Consider the following 16,016-nt stretch of genomic DNA (forward strand, 5'->3'; position numbering starts at 1 on the left):
CAATATCACCGGTTAGATACAGAGTAAAGCTCCCTCTGCACTGTGCCATCAAACGCTCCCAGGGCAGGTACAGCACGGGTTAGACACAGAGTAAAGCTCCCTCTACACTGTGCCATCCAACGCTCCCAGGGCAGGTACAGTACGGGGTTAGATACAGAGTAAAGCTCCCTCTACACTGTCCCATCAAACACTCCCAGGGCAGGTACAGCATGGGTTGATACAGAGTAAAGCTCCCTCTACACTGTCCCATTGACACTCCCAGGGCAGGTACAGCACGGGTTAGATACAGAGTAAAGCTCCCTCTACACTGTCCCATCAAACACTCCCAGGGCAGGTAAAGCGCGGGTTAGATACAGAGTAAAGCTCCCTCTACACTGTCCCATCAAACGCTCCCAGGGCAGGTACAGTACGGGGTTAGATACAGAGTAAAGCTCCCTCTACACTGTCCCATCAAACACTCCCAGGGCAGGTACAGCATGGGTTAGATACAGAGTAAAGCTCCCTCTACACTGTCCCATTGACACTCCCAGGGCAGGTACAGCACGGGTTAGATACAGAGTAAAGCTCCCTCTACACTGTCCCATCAAACACTCCCAGGGCAGGTAAAGCGCGGGTTAGATACAGAGTAAAGCTCCCTCTACACTGTCCCATCAAACGCTCCCAGGGCAGGTACAGTACGGGGTTAGATACAGAGTAAAGCTCCCTCTACACTGTCCCCATCAAACGCTCCCAGGGCAGGTACAGCACGGGTTAGATACAGAGTAAAGCTCCCTCTACACTGTGCCATCAAACACTCCCAGGGCAGGTACAGCATGGGTTAGATACAGAGTAAAGCTCCCTCTACACTGTCCCATTGACACTCCCAGGGCAGGTACAGCACGGGTTAGATACAGAGTAAAGCTCCCTCTACACTGTCCCATCAAACACTCCCAGGGCAGGTAAAGCGCGGGTTAGATACAGAGTAAAGCTCCCTCTACACTGTCCCATCAAACGCTCCCAGGGCAGGTACAGTACGGGGTTAGATACAGAGTAAAGCTCCCTCTACACTGTGCCATCAAACACTCCCAGGGCAGGTACAGCATGGGTTAGATACAGAGTAAAGCTCCCTCTACACTGTCCCATCAAACACTCCCAGGGCAGGTACAACATGGGTTAGATACAGAGTAATGCTCCCTCTACACTGTCCCATCATACACTCCCGGAGCAAGTACAGCACGGGTTAGATACAGAGTAAAGCTCCCTCTACACTGTCCCATCAAACACTCCCAGGGCAGGTGCAGCACGTGTTAGATACAGAGTAAATTTCCCTCCACACTGTCCCATCAAACAGCCCCAGGGCCGATACAGCACGGGTTAGATACAGAGTAAAGCTCCCTGTACACTGTCCCATCAAACAGCCCCAGGGCTGATACAGCACAGGTTAGATACAGAGTAAAGCTCCCTCTACACTGTCCCATCAAACACTCCCAGGGCAGGAAAAGCACGGGTTAGATACAGAGTAAAGCTCCCTCTACACTGCCCCAACAAACACTCCCAGGGCAGGTACAGCACGGGTTAGATACAGAATAAAGCTCCCTCTACACTGTCCCATCAAACGCTCCCAGGGCAGGTACAGCACAGGTTAGATACAGAGTAAAGTTCCCTCTACACTGTCCCATCAAACACTCCCAGGGCAGATTCAGCACGGGGTTAGATAGAGAGTAAAGCTCACTCTACACTGTCCCAACAAACACTCCCAGGGCAGGTACAGCACGGGTTAGATACTGAGTAAAGCTCCCTCTACACTGCCCCATCAAACACTCCCGGGGCAGGTACAGCACGGGGTTAGATACAGAGTAAAGCTCCCTCTACACTGCCCCATCAAACACTCCCAGGGCAGGTACAGCACGGGTTAGATACAGTGTAAAGCTCCCTCTACACTGTCCCATCAAACACTCCCAGGGCAGGTACAGCACGGGTTAAATACAGAGGAAATCTCCCTCTACACTCTCCCATCAAACACTCCCAGGGCAGATACAGCACAGGTTAGATACAGAGTAAATCTCCCTCTACACTGCCCCGTCAAACACTCCCAGGGCAGGTACAGCACGGGTTAGATACAGAGTAAAGCTCCCTCTACACTGTCCCATCAAACACTCCCAGGGCAGGTACAGCACGGGGTTAGATACAGAGTAAAGCGCCCTCTACACTGTCCCATCAAACACTCCCAGGGCAGGTACAGCACGGGTTAGATACAGAGTAAAGCTCCCTCTACACTGTCCCATCAAACACTCCCAGGGCAGGTGTAATGTATGTACCTTTAAGGGGGGAACTACTTTCTACAGCTCATGTATAATGTAGTACCGGCAGTGACCACACCTGTATATAACGCTGAGTAGTAATCTGTTGTTTCAGTTGCAGTTTGAACCACGTTGAGTAAACGCCTGTTGTACCGTTCTCGGCAGTCCTTTTCTTATTATTACACGGATGTAACAGTGGCGATGAGCAAGTTCTTACCTACCTGCAACTCTGCATCACCTCCCAGGGATTCGCTCCTGGAGAACAGTAGAAGGAGGTCGAATCCAGAAGCACGGGCGTCGACCACGGGCAACCACCCAGTCATCCAGCGGAGATTTGAACATCGCAGGGGAGGCTGTCGAGAGCCAGGCTTGGCTTTCCAGTCACGGTGGTCCAGCGAAACGGGCTGGCAACACGTACTGCGCAGACCCATCCTGGACAGCGACGGGCTAGAGCCCAACCGAGCGGCACAGAAAAAGGCCAAGCAGCATCGACGGGGGAGAGAGAGAGGGCAGAGCGCACAGGGCACAGCCGGTGTTCAGGACTGAGCGGCGTCAACGGGGGAGAGAGGCGAGAGAGAGCAGAACGCAGCCGGTGGGCAAGGGCCGAGCGGCGTCAACGGGGGAGAGAGGCGCGCAGGAAAATGCGAGGCGCTGCCATTGCCACGAGGACTGCAGAGAGTGGCATTGGCAGCAGCGCAGGGGCAGCGCACGAACCCCACAGGGCTTCGCCATTTGCCACGAGGACCGCTGAGAGCGGCGTTGGCAGCAGCGCGGGAGAAGTCATTTTAAGCCACAGCGGGGAAGAAAGGAAAGCGCGGGAGACGCCTTTTTAAGCCAGTCTAACCACAGCCAAAAATGCCAAAGAGTGGCAGTATCACAGCGTTCGACAATGAAGTCGAAGATTGGACGACATATGTCGAACGCATAGAAGTATACTGCAAGGCGAATGAAGTGCCAGATGACAAGAAAGCGCTGGTATTGTTGAATTCAATGGGTGCAAAAATGTATGGCTTTCTACGAAACCTAGTAACCCCAGAGAAGCCAGTAGAAAAGGATTTTGAAAACATAGTGTCAATCCTACAGGACCACTTAAACCCCACAGCACTGCTGATAGCAGAAAGATTTAAGTTTCACAAAAGGAACCAGCATAAAGGTGAAAGTAATGCTGAGTATTTAACGGAACTGCGCAAGCTATCGAAACACTGCCAGTTTGGAACGGGACTAGCAGATACTTTAAGGGACATATTTGTGTGTGGGCTTCAAAGTGAAGGAACCCAGAAATGGCTTCTATCAGAAAAGGATCTTACGCTGGACAAGGTTTTTAGCATTGCAGTATCACATGAAGCAGCAGCACGGGGTGCTGCAGAGATACAACGGAGACTGCAAGAATATGGCACAAATGAAATGTCATACAGAACAGTGAAGTGCTATCGCTGCGGCAGAACAACACACGACCATAATGATTGCTGGTTCAAGGACAAAGTGTGCAGACAGTGTGGAAAAGTAGGACACATAGCAAGAGTCTGCAGGTCGGGAAAGAAAACCAGCAGCAAGAAATCTCCACAGGAGAAGTACCAGAAGGTACATAAGGTGACGGAGAGTAGTTCAGACGAACAGAAGAGTGATACAGACTCCAGAAGCAAGGAGCTGGGTTGTCTGAAACTACATAATGTGATCAAAACAGAGGATCACCAAACTATCTGGGTCATGCTCAAGATAGCAGGAGTCCAAGTGAAAATGGAATTGGATACAGGATCAGCCCTAACAGTCATAAACCGAAGGGACTACAAGCGGCTATTCTCACATATACCCTTGAGAGATACAAAGATTGTCTTGAAGACGTACACGGGGCAAAAAGTCTACCCCAAAGGAAAAATAAGGGTGAACGTTATATATAACGGCACGGAAACACCAAAAATGGACCTATATGTATTGCCAGATGGAGGACCACCACTACTAGGACGTGAATGGATCCGGAAGATACAGCTAGATTGGCATTCCATACAAGCACTGACTGTAGATGCCAAAAAGGATGACGATGTCGCACCTGGACGACTGTCAAAAATGCTAACTGACGCACAAGAAGTGTTCCAGCAGGGACTCGGAACACTAAAAGGCATAACAGCGATGATTAAAATAGAGGAAAATGCAAGCCCAATGTTTTTTAAGGCCAGACCGATACCTTATGCGATCCGCCCAGCCGTCGAAGCAGAGCTGGAAGGTTTGGAACGTTCAAGAGTACTGTCCAAAGTGGACTGGAGCGAGTGGGCTACACCCATCGTTCCTGTAATGAAGAGGTCATTGAGTAATATGCCTGGGGAACCAAAGAAGGTTCGCATCTGTGGGGACTTTAAGGTGACAGTGAACCCAGTCCTTCACACTGTACAATATCTGCTTCCGCGGATTGAAGATATTTTTGCCTCGCTATCTGGAGGGAAATGCTTCACTAAGATTGATCTGGCCCAGGCGTACCTGCAAATAGAGGTAGAAGAAGCCTCGAAACAGTACCTCACGATCAACACTCATAAAGGTCTCTACCAATACAACTGGCTGGTGTTCGAGGTAGCAACAGCTCCGGCTATTTGGCAAAGGGCAATGGAACAAGCCCTGCAAGGGATTCCAGGGACCCAATGTTATTTGGACGACATCCTGGTCACGGACGAAAATGACAGTGATCACCTCGCCAACCTGGAGCAGGTGCTCACTAAATTGAAGGAATATGGGCTCCGAGCTAATCGCCACAAATGCGAGTTTTCCAGAAGCAGATCTCGTATTGTGGCCACGTTATTAATGAAGAGGGGTTACATAAGTCCCCTGAAAAGATTGAGGCAGTAGTCAAGGCTCCAGCACCGGAAAATGTGTCACAACTGAGGTCGTTCCTCAGGCTGGTGAACTACTACCATAAGTTCTTGCCGAATTTGTCTACCATACTACACCCACTGAACACCCTACTGCAAACGGGGGTACCATGGAAGTGGAGTGACGAATGTAAACAAGCTTTCCAGAAGAGCAAAGCATTGATCACATCAAAAGAGGTGTTGGCTCATTTCAACCCAGCACTACCAATTCGGTTGGCGTGTGATGCATCACCCTATGGCATTGGAGCGGTGCTGTCGCACAAATTCCCGGACGGCTCGGAGAGGCCAGTAGCCTTTGCGTCTCGGTCACTAACCTCAGCCGAGCATAACTACGCCCAGATTGACAGGGAGGCCCTCAGCCTAGTGTGGGGAGTGAAAAAGTTCAATCACTAACTGCACGGCAGAAGTCCACCTTGCTGACTGACCACCAACCACTTGTCTCCAGCTTTAACCCAAAGAAGGGCATTCCGGTGATGACTGCGCAACGGCTACAAAGATGGTCCCTTTTTATAGGGGCGCACCAATATGAAATTGAGTATAAGGGCACAAAACAGCATGGAAACGCTGATGGGCTATCACGTCTGCCACTGCCGACTGCGGAGGAAGCACCAGCAGTGGATCCTGTCAAAATATTTTATTCGACTATAATTGAATGCTTACCAGTAACTAATGCTGGTATAGAGAAGGAGACCCAAAAAGACCTGACACTGTCTCGGGTATATGATTTGACAGTGAAGGGATGGCCAGCACATGGCGACTCACTGTTGCCAGCATTCTCATCCAGAAGAAAACAGCTGTCAGTATGCCAGGGGACCTTGATGTGTGGATCCCGAATGGTAATTCCACCCAAGTTAAGGGAGAGAGTGCTCAATGAGCTTCACGAAGGTCATCTGGGAGGGGTGAAAATGAAAAGCCTTGCTAGGGTTTATGTGTGGTGGCCGGGGATCGATCAGCAAATCGAGGACCTGACAAAGAGCTGCTCAGGATGCCAGAAGGTCCAAAATGCACCACCACATGCCCCTCTACATCCATGGGAGTGGCCCTCATCTCCATGGCAACGGGTGCATATTGATTTTGCTGGTCCATTCATGGACTCAATGTTTTTAATAGCCGTGGATGCGCACTCGAAATGGCCTGAGGTGATCAAAATGTCCTCCACCACCATGGAGAAAACTATTGCAGTCCTACGGACCATTTTTGCCAGGAATGGCTTGCCAGAGCAGATTTGCTCTGATAACGGACCACAGTTTGTGTCTGAAGAGTTTTGAAGATTTATGAAAAGGAATGGGGTAAGACATTACACATCCGCCCTCTATCATCCAGCCACAAATGGATTGGCTGAGAGGTTCGTACAAACCTTTAAAAAAGCAGTAAAGGCCATGTGCGATGATGACATTCCACTGCAGCATAAGGTGGACAATTTCCTGTTCGCCTACAGAAATGCGACACATGCAGTCACCAACCAGGCCCTGGCCATGATGTTCTTTAACCGAAGGTTGAGATCTCGTCAGGATTTGCTCAGACCAAATGTACGAAGGGATGTTGAGAGTAAGCAATTCCAGCACATCAATGAGAAGCCGACAAGAAGCTTCAATGTAGGGCAACCAGTCTTGGCCCGCGACTACCGAACAGAGAAATGGCAACCAGGAATGATATGCACGCGGCAGGGGCCACTAATGTACACAGTGGACATTGGGGAGAGCATCGTGAGATGCCATGCTGACCAGATCCTAGAGTCACAGGAACAAGTCAACCCCATGCCTCGCCCATACGTACCTGGTGATGAACCCGACGTACAGGTCGCATCTACCTCAGAAACAGTAGCATCGGAAGCTGATGAACCAACCGATGACAGGGGGCCAGAATCGCCTCCGCACCAAGAGCAAGACACTCGGGAAAGGCGCTATCCAGAAAGGATCAGGAAACCTCCCCAAAGACTGAATTTATAAATAGACTATTTTCAGCTAATGTTGCATGTTAAAAGTGTTAATTGTAATTAGTTTGATATTTAATTGTTAAATGAGTGTTATGGTACTGTTAATCTAAAAGGGGAGGAATTGTAATGTATGTACCTTTAAGGGGGGCATTACTTTCTACAGCTCATGTATACTGTAGTACCGGCAGTGACCACACCTGTATATAACGCTGAGTAGTAATCTGTTGTTTCAGTTGCAGTTGAACCACGTTGAGTAAACACCTGTTGTACCATTCTCTGCAGTCCTTTTCTTATTATTACACGGACGTAACAGCAGGTACAGCACGGGGTTAGATACAGAGTAAAGCTCCCTCTACACTGTCCCAACAAACACTCCCAGGGCAGGTACAGCACGGGGTTAGATACGGAGTAAAGCTCCCTCTTCACTGTCCCATCAAACACTCCCAGGGCAGGTACAGCACGGGTTAGATAGAGAGTAAAGAACCCTCTACACTGTCCCATCAAACACTCCCAGGGCAGGTACAGCACGGGTTAGACACAGAGGAAAGCTCCCTCTACAGTGTCCCATCAAACACTCCGAGGGCATGTACAGCACGGGTTACATACAGAGTAAAGCTCCCTCTACACTGCCCCATCTAACACTCCCAGGGCAGGTACAGCACGGGTTAGATACAGAGTAAAGCTCCCTCTACACTGTCCCATCAAACACGCCCAGTGCATGTACAGCACGGGTTACATACAGAGTAAAGCTCCCTCTACACTGCCCCATCTAACACTCCCAGGGCAGGTACAGCACGGGTTAGATACAGAGTAAAGCTCCGTCTACACTTTCCCATCAAACACTCCCAGGGCAGGTACAGCACGGTTAGATACAGAGCAAAGCTCCCTCTACACTGTCCCATCAAACACTCCCAGGGCAGGAACAGCACGGGTTAGATACAGAGTAAAGCTCCCTCTTCACTGTCCGATCAAACACTCCCAGGGCAGGTACAGCACGGGTTAGATACAGAGTAAAGGTTGTGATGGGGTGTGATGGGATGTGATGGGGTGTGCTGGGGTGTGATGGGATGTGATGGGGTGTGATGGCGTGTGATGGGTGTGATGGGGTGTGATGCAGTGTGATGGGGTGTGATGGGATGTGATGGGGTGTGATGGGGTGTGATGTGATGTGGTGTGATGGGGTTGGATGGGATGTGACGGGCTGTGATGGGATGTGAAGGGCTGTGATGGGGTGGGAAGGGATGTGATGGGCTGTGATGGAGTGTGATGGGATGTGATGGGGTGTGATGGGATGTGATGGGCTGTGATGGGGTGTGATGGGATGTGATGGGATGTGATGGGGTGTGATGGGGTGTGATTGGATGTGATTGGATGTGATGGGGTGTGATGGGGTGTGATGGAATGTGATGGGGTGTGATGGGATGTGATTGGATGTGATGGGTTGTGATGGGCCGTGATGGGATGTGATGGGGTGTGATGGGATGTGATGGGGTGTGATGGGGTGTGATGGGGTGTGATGGGGTGTGATGGGGTGTGTTGGGATGTGATGGGATGTGATGGGGTGTCAAGAAATGCGATGGGGTGTGATGGGATGAGATGTGGTGTGATGGGCTGTGATGGGGTGTGATGGGGTGTGTTGGGATGTGATGGGATGTGATGGGATGTGATGCGATTTGATGGGGTGTGATGGGATGTGATGGGGTGTGATGGGGTGTGAAGGGGTGTGAGGTGGTTTGATGGGGTGTGATGGGGTGTGATGGGGTGTGGTGGCATGTGATGCATTGTGAGGGGATGTGATTGGTTGTGATGGGGATGTGATGGGGTGTGATGGGGTATGATGGGATGTGATGAGATGTGATGGGGATGTGATGGGGTGTGATGGGATGTGATGGGGTGTGATGGGGTGTGATGGGATGTGATGAGTTGTGATGGGGTGTGATGGGATCTGGTGGGGTGTGATGGGGTGTGATGGGATGTGATGGGGTTTAATGGGGTGTGAAGGGGTGTGATGGGGTGTGATGGGATGTGATGCATTGTGAGGGGATGTGATGGGGTGTGTTGGGGATGTGATGGGATGTGATGGGGTGTGATGGGGTGTGATGGGGTGTGATGGGGTGTGATGGGATGTGATGGGATGTGATGGGATGTGATGGAATGCGATGGGATGTGAGGGGGATGTGAAGGGGTGTGATGGGATGAGATGGGGTGTGATGGAGTGTGATGGGATGTGATGGGTTCTGATGGGATGTGATGGGAGGTGATGGGGTGTGAGGGGATGTGATGGGCTGTGATGGGGTGTGATGGGGTGTGATGGGATGTGATGGGGTGTGATGGGGTGTGATGGGATTTGATGGGGCGTGATGGGACGTGATGGGGTGTGATGGGGGTGTGATGGGGTGTAATTTGGTGTGATGGGGAGTGCAGGGATGTGATGGGGTGTGATGGGGAGTGATGGGATGTGAAGGGGTGTGATGGGGTGTGATGGGGTGTGATGGGGTGTGATGGGCTGTGATGGGGTGTGCTGGGATGTGATGGGGTGTGATGGGATGTGATGGGGTGTGATGGGGTGTGATGGGATGTGATGGGGTGTGATTGTGATGGGATGTGATGGGGTGTGATGGGGAGTGATGGGATGTGATGGGGTGTGAAGGGATGTGATGGGATGTGATGGGGGTGTGATGGGGTGTGATAGGATGTGATGGGATGTGATGTGATGTGATGGGATGTGATGGGGTGTGATGGGATGTGATGGGAGGCGATGGGATGCAATGTCATGGGGTGTGATGTGATGTGATGGGAAGTGATGGGATGTGATGGGGTGTGATGGGGTGTGATGGGGTGTGATGGGATGTGATGGGGTGTGATGGGGTGTGATGGAATATGATGGGGTGTGATGGGGTGTGATGGGGTGTGATGGGATGTGAAGTGAGTGTGATAGGATGTATTGGGAGTGTGATGGGGTGTGATGGGGTGTGATGGGATGTGATGGAATGTGATGGGCTGTGATGGGCGTGTGATGGGATGTGAAAGTGTGTGATGGGTTGTGATGGGGTGTGATGGGAAGTGATGGGGTGTGATGGGATGTGATGGGGTTGTGATTGGATGTGAAAGGTTGTGATGGGATGTGTGGGGATGCGATGGGGTGTGATGGGATGTGATGGGGCGTGATGGGATGTGATGGAGTCTGATGGGGTCTGATGGGATGTGTTGGGGTGTGATGGGATGTGATGGCGTGTGATGGGTGTGATGGGGAGTGATGGGGTTTGATGGGGTTTGATGGGGGTGTGATGGGGTGTGATGGGGTGTGATGGGATGTGATGGGGATGTGATGGGGGTGTGATGGGATGTGATGGGACGTGATGGGGTGTGATAGAATGTGATGGGGTGTGATGTCGTGTTATGGGATGTGATGGGGTGTGATGGGGTTTGATGGGGTGTGATGGGGTTTGATGGGGTGTGATGGGATGTGATGGGGTGCGATGGGATGTGATGGGATGCTTTGGGATGTGATGGGATGCGATGCGGATGTGATGGGGTGTGATGGGATGTGATGGGAATGTGATGGGATGTGACGGGTGTGATGGGATGTGATGGGGTGTGATGGGTGTGATGGGGTGTGATGGGGTGTAATGCGATGTGATAGGGATGTGATGGGGTGTGATGGGTCGTGATGGGGTGTGATGGGATGTGATGGGATGTGATGGGGTGTGATGAGGTGTGATGGGGTGTGGTGGGATGTGATGGCGTGTGATGGGGTGTGGTGGGATGTGATGGGATGTGATGGGGTGTGATGGGGATGTGATGGGGATATGATGGGGTGTGATGGGATGTGATGGGGTGTGATGGGGTGTGATGGGATGTGATGGGATGTGATGGGGATGTGTTGGCGTGTGATGGGGTGTGATGGGGTTGTGATGGTATGTGATAGGGTGTGATGGGGTGTGATGGGGTGTGATGGGATGTGATGGGGTGTGATGGGGATGTAATGGGGATGTGTTGGCGTGTGATGGGGTGTGATGGGGTTGTGATGGTATGTGATGGGGTGTGATGGGATGTGATGGGATGTGATGGGGTTTGATGGGATGTGATGGGGTGTGATGGGGTGTGATGTGGTGTGATGGGATGTGATGGGGTGTGAAGGGATGTGATGGGATGTGATGGGGTGTGATGTGATGTGATGGGGTGTGATGGGGTGTGAAGGGGTGTAATGGGGTGTGACGGGGTGTGACTGGGTGTGACGGGGTGTGACGGGATGTGATGGGGACATGACGGAATGTGATGTGATGTGATGGGGTGTGATTGGGTGTGATGGGGTGTGATGGGGATGTGTTTGGGTGTGATGGGGTGTGATGGGGATGTGATGGGGTGTGATGGCGTATGCTGGGGTGTGATGGGGTGTGATGGGGTGTGATGGGGTGTGATGGGGCTGTGATAGGGCTGTGATGGGGTGTGAAGGGCTGTGATGGGGTGTGATGTGGTGTGATGGGGAGTGATGAGATGTGATGTGATGTGATGGGCTGTGATGGGATGTGATGGGCTGTGATGGGATGTGATGGGATGTGATGGGGTGTGATGGGGTGTGATGGGGTGTGATGGGATGTGATGGGATGTGATGGGGTGTGATGGGGTGTGATGGGGTGTGATGAGGTGTGATTGGGTGTGATGGGGTGTGATGGGGATGTGATGGGGATGTGATGGTGTGTGATGGGGTGTGATGGGGTGTGATGGGGTTTGATGGGGTGTGATGGGGTGTGATGGGGTGTGATGGGAAGAGATGGGGTGTGATGAGGTGAGATGTGGTGTGATGTGGTGTGATGTGGTGTGATATTATGTGATGGGGTGTGAAGGGATGTGATGGGATGTGATGTGGTGTGATGGGGTGTGATGTGGTGTGATGGGGTGTGATGCGGGTGTGATGGGCTGTGATGGGGTGAGTTGGGGTTTGATGGGGAGTGATGGGGTGTCATGGGATGTGATGGGGTGTGATGGGGTGTGATGGGATGTGATGGGGTGTGATGGGATATAATGGGATGTGATGGGCATGTGATGGGGATGTGATGGGGTGTGATGGGATGTGATGGGCTGTGCTGGGGTTTGATGGGATGTTATGGGGTGTGATGGAATGTGGTGGAATATGATGGGGTGTGATGGTGTGTGATGGGTTGTGATGGGGTGTCATGGGATCTGATGGGATTGTGATGGGATGTGACGGGGTCTGATGTGGTGTGATGGGATGTGATGGGGTGTGATGGGGTGTGATGGAATGTGATGGGGTGTGATGGGGTGTGATGGGGTGTGATGGGATGTGATGGAATGTGATGGGCTGTGATGGGCGTGTGATGGGATGTGAAAGTGTGTGATGGGTTGTGATGGGGTGTGATGGGAAGTGATGGGGTGTGATGGGATGTGATGGGGGTGTGATTGGATGTGAAAGGTTGTGATGGGATGTGTGGGGATGCGATGGGGTGTGATGGGATGTGATGGGATGTGATGGAGTGTGATGGTGTCTGATGGGATGTGTTGGGTTGTGATGGGATGTGATGGCGTGTGATGGGATGTGATAGGGGTGTGATGGGGAGTGATGGGGTTTGATGGGGTTTGATGGGGGTGTGATGGGGTGTGATGGGGAGTGATGGGGTGTGATGGGATGTGATGGGGACGTGACGGGGCGTGATGGGATGTGATTGGATGTGATGGGATGTGATGGGATGTGATTGGGTGTGATGGGGTGTGATGGGGATGTGATGGGGATGTGATGGTATGTGAAGGGATGTGATGGGGTGTGATGGGATGTGATGGGCTGTGATAGGATGTGATGGGGTGTGATGGGATGTGATGTGGTGTGATGGGGTGTGATGGGGTGTGATGGGATGTGATGGGATGTGATGGGGTGTGATGGGATGTGATTGGCTTTGATGGGGTGTGATGGGGTGTGATGAGGTGTGATTGGGTGTGATGGGATGTGATGGGATGTAATGGGGTATGATGGGGTGTGATGGGGTGTGATGGGGTGTGATTCGGATGTGATGGGGATGTGATGGGATGTGATGGGATGTGATGGGGTGTGATGGGGTGTGATGGGGTGTGATGGGATGCGATGGGTTGCGATGGGATGTGATGGGGTGTGATGGGGTGTGATGGGATGTGATGGGCTTTGATGGGGTGTGATGGGGTGTGATGAGGTGTGATTTGGTGTGATGGGATGTGATGGGATGTAATGGGGTATGATGTGGTGTGATGGGGTGTGTTGAGGTGTGAAGGGGTGTGATGGGGTGTGATGGGTTGTGATGGGGATGTGATGGTGTGTGATGGGTGTGATGGGGTGTGATGGAGAGTGATGGGTTGTGATGGGGTTGTGATGATATGTGATGGGGTGTGATGGGGTGTGATGGGGTGTGATGGGGTGTAATGGGATGTGATAGGGATGTGATGGGGCGTGATGGGACGTGATGGGGTGTGATGGGATGTGATGGGATGTGATGGGGTGTGATGGGGTGTGATGAGGTGTGATGGGGTGTGGTGGGATGTGATGGCGTGTGATGGGGATGTGATGGGGGTGTGTTGGGATGTGATGGGACGTGATGGGGTGTGATAGAATGTGATGGGGTGTGATGTCGTGTTATGGGATGTGATGGGATGTGATGTGATGGGGTTTGATGTGGTGTGATGGGGTTTGATGGGGTGTGATGGGATGTGATGGGGTGCGATGGGATGCGATGGGATGCTTTGGGATGTGATGGGATGTGATTCGGGTGTGATGGGATGTGATGGGGTTTGATGGGATGTGATGGGGTGTGATGGGATGTGATGGGAATGTGATGGGATGTGACGGGTGTGATGGGTTGTGATGGGATGTGATGGGAATGTGATGGGATGTGACGGGTGTGATGGGTTGTGATGGGATGTGATGGGATGTGATGGGGTGTGATGGGGTGTGATGGGGTGTAATGGGATGTGATAGGGATGTGATGGGGTATGATGGGACGTGATGGGATGTGATGGGATGTGATGGGGTGTGATGAGGTGTGATGGGGTGTGGTGGGATGTGATGGCTTGTGACGGGGTGTGATAGGATGTGGTGGGATGTGATGGGGTGTGATGGGGATGTGATGGGGATATGATGGGGTGTGATGGGATGTGATGGGGTGTGATGGGGTGTGATGGGATGTGATGGGGTGTGATGGGGATGTGTTGGCGTGTGATGGGGTGTGATGGGGTTGTGATGGTATGTGATGGGGTGTGATGGGGTGTGATGGGGTGTGATGGGGTGTGATGGGATGTGATGGGGTGTGATGGGGATGTGATGGGGATGTGTTGGCATGTGATGGGGTGTGATGGGGTTGTGATGGTATGTGATGGGGTGTGATGGGGTGTGATGGGATGTGATGGCGTTTGATGGGATGTGATGGGGTGTGATGGGGTGTGATGTGGTGTGATGGGATGAGAGGGGGTGTGAAGGGATGTGATGGGATGTGATGGGGTGTGATGGGATGCGATGGGGTGTGATGGGGGTGTGATGGGATGTGAAAGGGTGCGATGGGGTGTGTGGGGATGTGATGGGGTGTGTGGGGATGTGATGGGGTGTGATGGGATGTGATGGAGTGTGATGGGATGTGTTGGGGTGTGATGGGATGTGATGGGGTGTGATGGGGTGTGATGGGTTGTGATGGGGTGTGATGGGGTGTGATGGGATGTGATGGGGGATGTGATGGGGTGAGATGGGGATGTGATGGGATGTGATGGGATGTGATGGGGTGTGATGGGTTGAGATGGGATGTGATGGGGATGTGATGGGGATGTGATGGGATGTGATGGGTGTGTGATGGGATGTGATGGGGTGTGATGGGGTGTGATGTTTTGTGATGGGATGTGATGGGATGTGATGGGGTGTGACGGGGTGTGACGGGGTGTGACGGGGTGTGATGGGGTGTGATGTTTTGTGATGGGATGTGATGGGGTGAGATGGGATGTGATGGAGTGTGCTGGGGTGTGGTGGGATGTGTTGGGGTGTGATGGGATGTGATGGGGTGTGGTGGGATGTGTTGGGTGTGATGGGATGTGATGGGGTGTGATGGGGTGTGCTGGGGTGTGACGGGATGTGATGGGTGTGATGGCGTGTGATGGGATGTAATGGGATGTGATGGCGATGTGATGGCTTGTGATGGGATGTGATGGGGTATGCTGAGGTGTGATGGGATGTGATGGGATGTGATGGGGTGTGATGGAGATGCGATGGGGATCAGATGGGATGTGATGGGGTGTGATGGGGTGTGATGGGGTGCGATGGGATGCGATGGGGTGCGATGGGGTGCGATGGGGTGCGATGGGGTGTGATGGGATGTGATGGCATGTGATGGGGTGTGATGGGGTGTGATGGGGTGTGATGGGATGTGATGGGGTGTAATGAGATGCGATGGGGTGTGAGGGGTGTGATGGGATGCGATGGCGTGAGATGGGGTGTGTTGGGATGTGATGGGGTATGATGGGATGTGTTGGGGTGTGATGGTTTGTGATGGTTTGTGATGGGGTGTGATGGGATGTGATGGGTGGTGATGGGGTGTGATGGGGTGTGACGGGGTGTGACGGGGTGTGACGGGGTGTGACGGAGTGTGACGGGATGTGATGGGGTTGTGACGGGGTGTGATGGGATGTGATGGGGTGTGATGGGGTATGATGGGGTGTGATGGAGTGTGATGGGATGTGATGGGGTGTGATGGGATGTGATGGGGTGTGAGGGGTGTGATGGGATGCAATGGAGTGTCATGGGATGTGCTGGTGTGTGATGGGATGTGATGGGTTGTGATGGGATGTGATGGGTGTGATGGGATGTGATGGGATGTGATGGGGTGTGATGGGGTGTGATGGGATGTGATGGGATGTGATGGGATGTGAGGGGTTGTGATGGGATGTGATGGGGTGTGATGGGATGTGATGGGATGTGAT

The 16,016-nt window shown here is 52.3% G+C and overlaps 1 protein-coding gene across 1 annotated transcript in view; it reads right to left on the bottom strand.

The window, feature by feature from the left end:
- Positions 1–16,016, bottom strand: part of LOC147091597 (rap1 GTPase-activating protein 1-like) — a gene marked incomplete at its 5' end in the record, with an annotated part of 193,904 nt that overhangs the window by 23,993 nt on the left and 153,895 nt on the right. The gene's annotated exons all lie outside the window — the stretch shown is intronic.

This window comes from Somniosus microcephalus, unplaced genomic scaffold (genome assembly GCF_052327205.1).
Source record: "Somniosus microcephalus isolate GS21.2 unplaced genomic scaffold, FLI_Smic_1.0 unresolved_chr3, whole genome shotgun sequence".
NCBI lineage: Eukaryota > Metazoa > Chordata > Chondrichthyes > Squaliformes > Somniosidae > Somniosus > Somniosus microcephalus.